The sequence below is a fragment of the Pecten maximus genome, chromosome 18 (assembly GCF_902652985.1).
Source record: "Pecten maximus chromosome 18, xPecMax1.1, whole genome shotgun sequence".
Classification (NCBI taxonomy): Eukaryota; Metazoa; Mollusca; class Bivalvia; order Pectinida; family Pectinidae; genus Pecten; species Pecten maximus.
In genome coordinates, this window is record NC_047032.1 from 6207011 (window position 1) to 6216911 (window position 9901).

A 9901-nucleotide genomic window follows, 5' to 3' on the forward strand; every position below is an offset into this window, starting at 1 on the left:
TACGTGGTGGGGCAGTGCTAGAAATTGTAGAATGCTAGCTGTGAGCGCCGAAATGACAGCACCGGCTGTATGCTCCCCAGGGAATTGGGAACGATATTGGCTGGTTGCCAAGGCCCTATAGCCACGGATAATAATTTGTAAAACGCTTTTAGACGGCCTCTAAGATCGTGATAAAGCGGTATATAAGCACCTCGAATTATGATTGTTATTATTATTATCATGTTATAAGACTACGTCTTACGAATATATATTTTCCTCGTCCAAAAATAATTCGGGTATGTGCAGTAACATTCGTACTTTCGCCATTGACAGAAATGCATTCTCACCTTCGATTCGTTTCCTATCGGTGGGTACCGAAGAGGGCATTTCCATGTATGTTTCGTCTTATTTTATTAAATGAAGAGTCAACGGTTTCGGTATTAAGTTATTTTACAGATATATAATTTCCGGACGGAATGGCCCTTTCAGCACTGAAATTACAAGGAACTCAGAAAAAATGATGCTGTGAAATGCATTAATCTTATCACTGGGGAGTTGCAGCAACGCCCACATTGATACGCCCACATTGATACGCCCTCATTTCACTTGTTTAAGAGAAGACATATATGTAATCTAGATAAATTGCAGAGTATGTTGTCAATATGTTTATGCTTACATTCATGAAGAGACTACAAACAGACAATGTTTTTTAGGCAGAGCCTATAAATTTTACTTTTGATACCGGATATGACGCGACAGGTGGCGCTGCTGGTAGATTTGATGTCTGTGATTGGTTAATTTAGCGATAAATACGGAAATGAGAATTTATGTAAAAACGAAGCGCACTGATTTTGCTGTATCTGATATGTGAATATAACGGTAAATACAGAAATGAAATGCGAAGTTAGAGTTTAAATGTAAGCTGGATAGTTGCATGTTTCCCTTTAATTCATACATTTTACCGTCAATTACCCGATTCGAGATTCCCTGAAAAACAAAAAGGCGCGAGGCCAACAAAACAGTCAACTGACTCAGTTCCCCAGAAAATCGATAAAAGCCAATATTTGCGAGTTACCTCCTTTTAATTTCCACACTATGAGACTTAAATCAACAGATTCATTTTTAAGTACATAAAATGGATACCTGATACATAATGTATCGACGTTAACATACATAATTGAATACTATCCCTTATCAGTTGATGTGAATTTAGTCTTTTCAAAAAAATGAAATAATCATACGTAAACCCAAATGAAACCATGCAACCTGCATTAAAATGATTAAGATTCTGCCGTTTATCTTTTTTAAAGATATTTCTTACTTATCATGGTTACAAATTAAACGATTGCATTGGTAAAATATTCTTTAAATTTCACTATAGCATGAACTTCAAAACAGTGGATCTTGCCTTGGATACAGAAGTATGACACGCAGACTTTTGACAAGACACGGAATTGTGGTTCCGAGGTCGAGGTATATACGTATATTGTGCATATGCTTCCCATTTTGTTATTTTTCATCTATCGTGCAGTTTTCGTTTTATATTTCGTTAACTATTGACAGAATTCTTCATTGCAAGGCATCGAATTCTAAGGTAATAATCGCTCAACCAGGTCTACTTTTCCCGATTGTCGCTCAATAATCGAGTTAAGTTTAAACATATTTCATTGCAAAATTTAAACAAGAGGATTAGGCACAAGTTATCACAACTTGCAAATCGCCCTTCCGCAATATTGTACAAAATATACAAGAATGCAATTCTCATATTTTGAATAGATTTACATGCATACATTTAATTTATAATACAATAGATGATATCGCAAACACTTACTGATTCAATAAGCGCATTTTTGAATTTTCTGTTCTTCATTCAGAACTGTTGTATCAGATGTACTGAGAAACTTGGATCCCAAGGGTGTCTCAAGAAGAAGACGACATCAGTTCAGCAGGCGGATATATATTAATTAAGGACCAAATTATTTGATACACATCGATGGATATGATAAATTGAAGCGTTACGGATTTCCTATCCATGGGGCAATTTGTGGGTAATTATTTTTAAAGAATTGATGCCTTGCATAAATGATTTGCAATCAATACTTTTTGTATATAAAACAAATGGCCGAACATTATATATGGAAATATCAGTACAGAGTTAAAAAATCTTGTTCCGACTTTTGTAATATGAGATAATACATATTTTGTAATACACGAGCTACTGCCACTTGGCATACCGTCTCCGAAGAGCTGTAAAATAACGTCAAATCAAAATCGTTGACATTTCATCTACAATAGTTTTAGAAAATTTCAATTATGACGTAACAAACAGTAAAAACATATGTTTTCTACGTAAAACTCCCGAAAACCGAGAGACGATGAAAGGTTTCTTGAATATTCCAGTTTCATCTTCGGTGGTAAATTTGCATATAACGTGGATGCTCCTTTAACAATTGCAATGACCTTTCGATACAAGGGCATAGTGTATATGTGGCTTTTATTTTTCTTCAGTTTCTTCCGTCGGATTTTATGGCTGAAGGTAGCAAATACCAACAACAATCCGAAAATTATAGGGACGTTTTTCTTGGAATACTTGAACGAAATTAAAGGTATTGAAATAATAAATTTTGTATACAATACGATATTGATCATAATATGCTTATATGGTTCTAACTCGTAATCTTATGCGTTCATGGTTATGTGACATATACTATATAATTATGTTGACCAAATCTAAACATATATTGATGAAGTCATATTTGATAACGAAATTATAAGCCAATATTGTATTTTTGTTCCATCTGTGGCAACCATGGCATTCCATAAATGTCTGTAAACCATGCGGATTTGCTGGACGTTTAAATTGCTTTACCAATGTGATGTTTGTGAATTATTTTTCGGAGGTGTTCCACGATGTGTTCGAATGGACGGTGGAACAGAAAACATTTTGGTTGAAGACATGCAAAAGTCATTTCGATGGGAACATGAAGATGAAATGGCAGCAGAAAACAGCGTTATAAAAGCCTTCTCCCACTCCAATCAAGTATATTGATTTCTTATATTAAAAAATGAAAAATAACTTCAATATTTATATGCAAGAAGTTAAACCATGAATTTATTGTGAATGGTCAATTGTACTAGAAAACGAAGTTCTCAGTTAGTAAAATAATTAAAAGTTGATTCCGTTAACGTTATTGTCAAACTTCTAGTTGTCACAACATCCTAATCGCTAATTTTGACCAAACAGAATGTGGTGTTTTTTCAGTAGTAATTCATTAGTGATCATTGCAAGAATATCCAATTCGTGAATAAATACACCATAAATATTTTTAAATACCTAAAGAGTAATTATTTGCCCTGTAAATATGGGATCGAATTTAGATACACGCTTAGAATTAAAAAAAGAAATCAAATGAAATAAAAAAATATTGATCAATTTTAGCGTATTGAACGCTGGTGGTTGTCCAATAAGCAAGGTGGATGTCAGTTTTGGATGGACCTATTCAGTGATATGGAAGCGTCTGTGTTTTTGTGTACAACTAACGCCATGCATATGTAAGTGACCTATTCTGTTGTGTATCTTTGTGTCGTATCTTTTACCTAGACCGTATTTTAACATCTGATTATTTGAATGAACATGCCACGTTAAAATCAGTTTAAAACGCAACACCCAATTTGTTATTTTTATTATTAGTTTGCTGTGAACTTGCCCTGGGGTTTTCGCTGTGACACAGATAGTATTTACATTAAAATTCATTAGTATGTTTTTGGTGTGCAACAAAAATATCGAAAACTGACATTGACTGAATAAAACACAACGTTGCGACTGCAGGGAGTTATATGGGACATTTTGGAGAGTCATTTGTTATTTCTATCAAATATTTAGCGTTTGGAACGTTTCTTACAAAACAAAGTATATTTCGAACTGCATGAAATAGTATATCTACGGATCGATATTGTTTTCCAGAGCAATGCATGAAGTTTTGCTTTATGGATTTGCTGCAATACGAGTTGGATACAATTCGAATGGAATGGAATCATCATAGTGTAAGGAGGTATAGACAAGTAACACCATATGGTAAACCAGATATGCTGTTCTACATCCCAAGTTTGTACGGTAACATATCTTATTTTTGTAGTCACGGCTGTAAATCATTTGTTTTGAGACACTAAAACCTGGCTTTGTTCTCGAAGTGACCTAGTCATAAATTAATGTTTACATATTATATTCATTATTATTTATTTACTACATGTATATGATTTTTTTTTTATTTTGCGAGATATATCTTTTGATTCGAGTTAAGTATTATATAAATAATGATATATTCATATATTCACTGGTTTGTGGTGTGTATGATGTTCGAAACATACACGATGAAAAAATGCATAATAAAATAATATTTAATTTACGTTTTAATCACAGGAGCAATTGACTATAAAATAGCTGTTGATCAAGGGGATTTGGATGCAGTAACTACAGAATATCAGGTGCCCATTCCGATGGGTTGTATGGATATTAATGCAGCACAATTCCACACTTTTATGAGTGAAAGAGGTTTACGTACGCCATCTTCAGCGGATGAAGCAGTCGAGCTCTTCGGACAGCTTGTTGGGAACACTGATGGTGCGATCCTGTGATTTTGTTCGAAATTTACTGCTTGTAGAGAAATTGTTTGATTTGTTAAAATGTACTTTTGTTTTCAATTATGCATTTAAAATCAACAATGATTTGGCATTTAAAGTTGTTTTGAAGTTAATTAAAATTAATAAAAGAGGAATAGTAAATTCTGTTTTGTACCATCCTGTACACGTGAATTCAACATTGTCACACTATCATATTCTCCTCTTGAATTAGGTTATGTTTGGACAATTAAGGACTTCGTAGATGCTTTAACTATATATTATACCTTGTAATTAGTGATTTGTTTTCAATTTGTGCAAAGGAAAAACGTATGGTTAGTAAGTAAGGGGAAAGTATTGTATGTTAAACACAACTAGACGCCAATAGAAGAGTGATTTAAGGGATGTACTTTTTCAAGGTTTCAGACTAGTTTAAATCTAATTTCGAGACGTCTTAATGATCACTTGACCCATAGGAAAATAAAATCATATGATAATTCGATGAACGGAATCACAAGACATATTTAGAAGCAACGACACAAAATCACTTTTGCCCGAGGTGATCATGGCGACGGTAGAACTTTGTCACAACCTTCACCATCTTGCTGTTTTCGAACCATCTCTGTGTAGTTCATTTCTCCGTCAGAAGTTGACATCTGTCATCCGTCGAAAATTTGTGGTGTTGGGAACAGATCTGATTTGTCACCAAACTCAACGAATATGTTATCGAATAGAATATGCTCCGGCAAAGTTCACAACTATGAAATTGTAATGCCTTTCTTGGAAGGAAAATATACCCCTAATAACTAGAGAATGAAGACATTACTTAAGTTTGGAATTGTAACGATTATAGATAAATAAAACATTTTGACTGAAGAAATGATCGTAGGATGGTGTATGTCCTAGATGCCACAAAGATCTGCGGAATAAACATTCAATTCATCCCACCTTCGGAGTAAACATTATTTAAATAAAACTGCATTCATTATGACGGAAAGTGCATTTATAATGACCAATGCTTGCCGACTAAGGTGCTATACAGTACGATATTCGAAATTGCTATTGTTCTTCTAACCGTCATATTCATAAAGGGCCTGTTTCCAGTAATGTTAATTCTCCATAGGAGCCTGCCCCCGTATAATTTCTTATCTAGCTCAACTACAGTTTTTGTCTTTTCCGAAGAATAATTTTACACTTTTCCGACACCCAGATTTCATAATGTCAGTGAAAATGTATTTTTATAAAGTTGTCATTTTGAGCATCAAAGACATAAGGTCGTAAATAAAAGAAGGTTATCTCGAAATTGTAATTCGCAACATAGTATAAATTTCTTTTGATAAATATTTCCAAAACATCGTGTTTATTCATAAAACATAAAACAAAAATTTTCTCGGATGAAAATGCACTTGCAGAGACACAATTATGAAGAAAAATGCCATAAAATTGCAATTTTCTCCCGTTATATAGTTTTGGATGCAAATTTCCATCACAAAATCGGATAGAGCTTTACTTGTTTCATATGTGTACCAAAAATCAGCTAATTCCATGTGGTGGAACGTTCTCATATCGCCGCCTGAATGTGGTTGTAAATTGAAAGAAAAGGGGAAATGAGTAACAACCTTGTCTGAAACCCTATTATATAGCTTATTATATACAAAATTTTATATTGAATATCATAGCGGATATTTTCATGACAGTTTTATGATATCTAACGACTAAATAAACAGTATCGATATAAAGATTTACACTGAGGACACCCTGATACATGAATACTGTTCTATCTCAAGTTGTCCTCTTTTGAATTTTCTGATCGTGTGGCCTTGTACATTTATCCGTATCTTCTTGTCTTTGTCTATACGTTTACGGAATCATTGACTCGACGCTAGCTATTCTTGTCTCACTTTCCTTGTTTTATTGTCCCATCTCCAAAGCGTTGTGGCTCTGTCAGGGTTGGGACCCTGACTTGTCTCACTTTCTTTGTGCCTGCCGACCACGCCACATCGAATAGATAGATTATCCATATGAAATACTTTATTTTGTTCTAAGTAATCAATCAATTCTGCGCTTCTTGGAGGTATTGAATGTGATTTATTATATTGTCTTGTTATTTTGTGTAATTAGTTGTTCGTTATTTATCACACATTTTCGCATAATTGTACCAAACTACTAAGTATTAGCTGTTTACAGCAATCATCGGTGGCTTGCTATTTTGTTACTTTATCGATGCTTCATAAACCAATCGTTATTGTTTCAAGATGGAGGGTAAATGTGTTGGAGAAGGCTGTCAACTATACTTCAAGAAACGTAGTGGCAATACGAACAGAAGTGCACGCAATGTTAATAGTCCACAATATAAATGGCTCCTAGATAAGCTGGTGCAACAAGGATTGATGTCAGCAAAGGAACAAGCACTTATTTGCCAGAAGTGCTACATGAAGTATCTTCGGACCAAAAATCAGCCTGAACCTGAACCCAAACCCGGGCAAGGACCGTTTGACAACACCGAATGGTTTAGCTGAGAGAGTCAAGACAGATCCGGGTCTATCTAGACGGACAAGGTCCGAGTTTGTCAAGATGGATGCATCTTCCGTACTGTTTCCCCGTCTCGATCTCGATTACTTGAGAACCATTACGTGTGGAACGTATCAGATATCTCTGGCTCCTGGTTACATCGCCGAACATTTAAGTGATGACGGAGACTATGAGGTGTGGCTTTACCAGCACTCCCCAGACCTTCTCCGATGTCAAATACATTCTCGACACAAAAGCCAAACGAAATATAACGTTTGGATACGGTTCACCGTTTCACCTGATGATGAGGCCCCAATAAAGGACTACTACTGCCAGTGCCCAGTTGGAGAGAGAACGATGGGAAAGTGTGCGCACATCTCCAGTATCTTGTACTACCTTGGGTATTACAGGGCGCTGGAAAACCCTCGACCATTACAACCACAGGTGAAGAAATTCCGACAAAACTTGAAATAGTTTTCCATGCTGCAACGGAGTGCATATGTCGAAAGTATGTTTGGGGCTCGATATGAAAGATCCCCGTTACCATGTGACTAACCAAACTTATAAATATAGGTATTATACAATCGCCCGTAGCTATGAACACTCCCGTAAATGCGAAAACCAACCAAAATCATAAGGAACACGTTTTGTTTGTTGTTCTGTCTATTTGTCAGCAAATGTCTTCAACCATGGGGACTTGTGAAGTAGCCATCTTGGATTTTTTTTATGAAAAAGTGTTTCTCTCACTTTTTTTCATATCTGTGTACATATTCTCAACATACCGAGCAAATACTCTCGTGTTTTTGTTAGTTATCTAAAGAAAGTCGAAAATTGGCAATTGAACCATAGGCTAATTCAACCCAAGATTTGAAAATGTTTCACCACTTACATGTTGATGATTTTCCCTCTCATCAATAGCATATTACGTACTGTTTCATAGGATAAAAATTGGTTTGCATCCAACGCCCATAAAAGGTGTATTCTCTAAAAAACACAGTTTTTGTGTCTAAAATGTTATCATCGAAAATGGCATTTTTGAGATTGTTTCTTCCATAAAACAGCCAAATGGCTCGATGGAAACATGATTTTTTGTCACAATCATGCCATGAATGTATTCTTTACGGTGACCATCATTTGATTAGATTTTCATTAATATTTTACATAACATGCACATTTTATCAACACTTAGACAGCTTCTGAAAGGTACAACTTTGAGGAGCCATAAAAAACAAACCAAGTGACCTAAATCTTTATACTTTATAGATTTGTGACCACAACGGCATGGGCAATGTACCACCAACAGGAAATTTGAATCAGAGAAGGGGCCATTTTGGAAACAGGCCCTTTGAAACAACTTCTTGATATTTCACAATATTAACGCAGCTTTATTATTATGTAGGTATTGCCTATTATTTATCAAATAATGATTTAATTCAAAGATCATGAGCCATTACGGATAAAATGTATTTGTCAAATGACTTCCAAATATATTTTTAGCATTGGTATGTCTACATACCCTATATCGGTAAGTCAAAGGTAATACTTTTACCTACATGTACATGTCACCGGTTGCTCAGATTACTTCAACACTGACAATTTGTGTTTACATACATTCGTCTATAAATACGGCACGAATACAATACTATACAATTATAGCCTTTTGATGAGGTCGATACATAGTTTTATCGACCTGAAAAAAAAAATTCGACCGAGGACTAAGTCCGAGGTTGATATTTTTTTCTCAGGTCGACAAAACCATGTATCGACCGAAATCAAAAGACAATAATAGTTTCATTATAAATTGACATTTTTTATCTAAATTCAGACTACAAGAGAATGATTTTTTCAACGACATTTAATCAAATTGCATTATATCTATTTTGATAAAGCATGGAATTCACAGAGGTGTACTGTGACGTCTCAGTGATTATGACGTCATAAACGCAATATTAACTCGGTGTTTCTAAAAGTAGAAACACCAGGTCAATATCACAAAATATTGACCTCCATGTGGCCAACTTTTAGCCTATCAGAAAGTATAAAAAGTATAAATTTATAATAAAATGCAATATACTTTCACTCTCGCATGTACAAACAATAATTAGAAAGAAAACTCGCGCTGACCAAGGTACCAGACCTCTGAGTAATTACAACGATGTAACGTTAATTAAATAAATTAATCGTTATATTCACGATGGAGAACTTTATATTAACTGTACATACCTGTACTACACCCGTATAGTGGTAAAAGCTGGTTATGGTGCATCTCTATATGCTATATATATATATATATATATAAGCAATGAACTGTTACCAGATGTAGTATACAGTCGATATGAATACAATTTGGGTGATAGATAAATAAAATGTCGCCCGTTACCTGTCACCCAAATTGTATTCATGTCGACTGTATACTACATCCGGTTACAGTTCATTGCTTATATTTACATTAAGGATATTTTGTTTTAAATATAACTGTGTCTATTTCTTTGGAATATAGTCTGTAAACGTTCTCCCTCTTTCCGTGTGTTTATTTAATGGACGAGTTTCATTTGATTTAAACATATTTTATTGTATCTTAATATATACATGGGAATTGGGCACAAGTTATCAAACTTATATTAAGCCCTTTCCCTATATAATTTTACATACATATAATACATTTATTTTTACAAGATGACATATATTTTATTTACATATTTGAGAGAGAGAGAGAGAGAGAGAGAGAGAGAGAGTTAAATGAATATAAATGAAGGTATAATTTAAAAAAAAAAACCATTATGACTATAGATTA

General features: G+C 34.4%; 1 pseudogene; it reads left to right on the top strand.

Annotated features, from left to right (window-relative positions):
* Positions 1-1473: 1473 nt before the first annotated feature.
* LOC117316994 lies at positions 1474-4846 on the top strand (annotated as a pseudogene).
* Positions 4847-9901: the final 5055 nt, after the last annotated feature.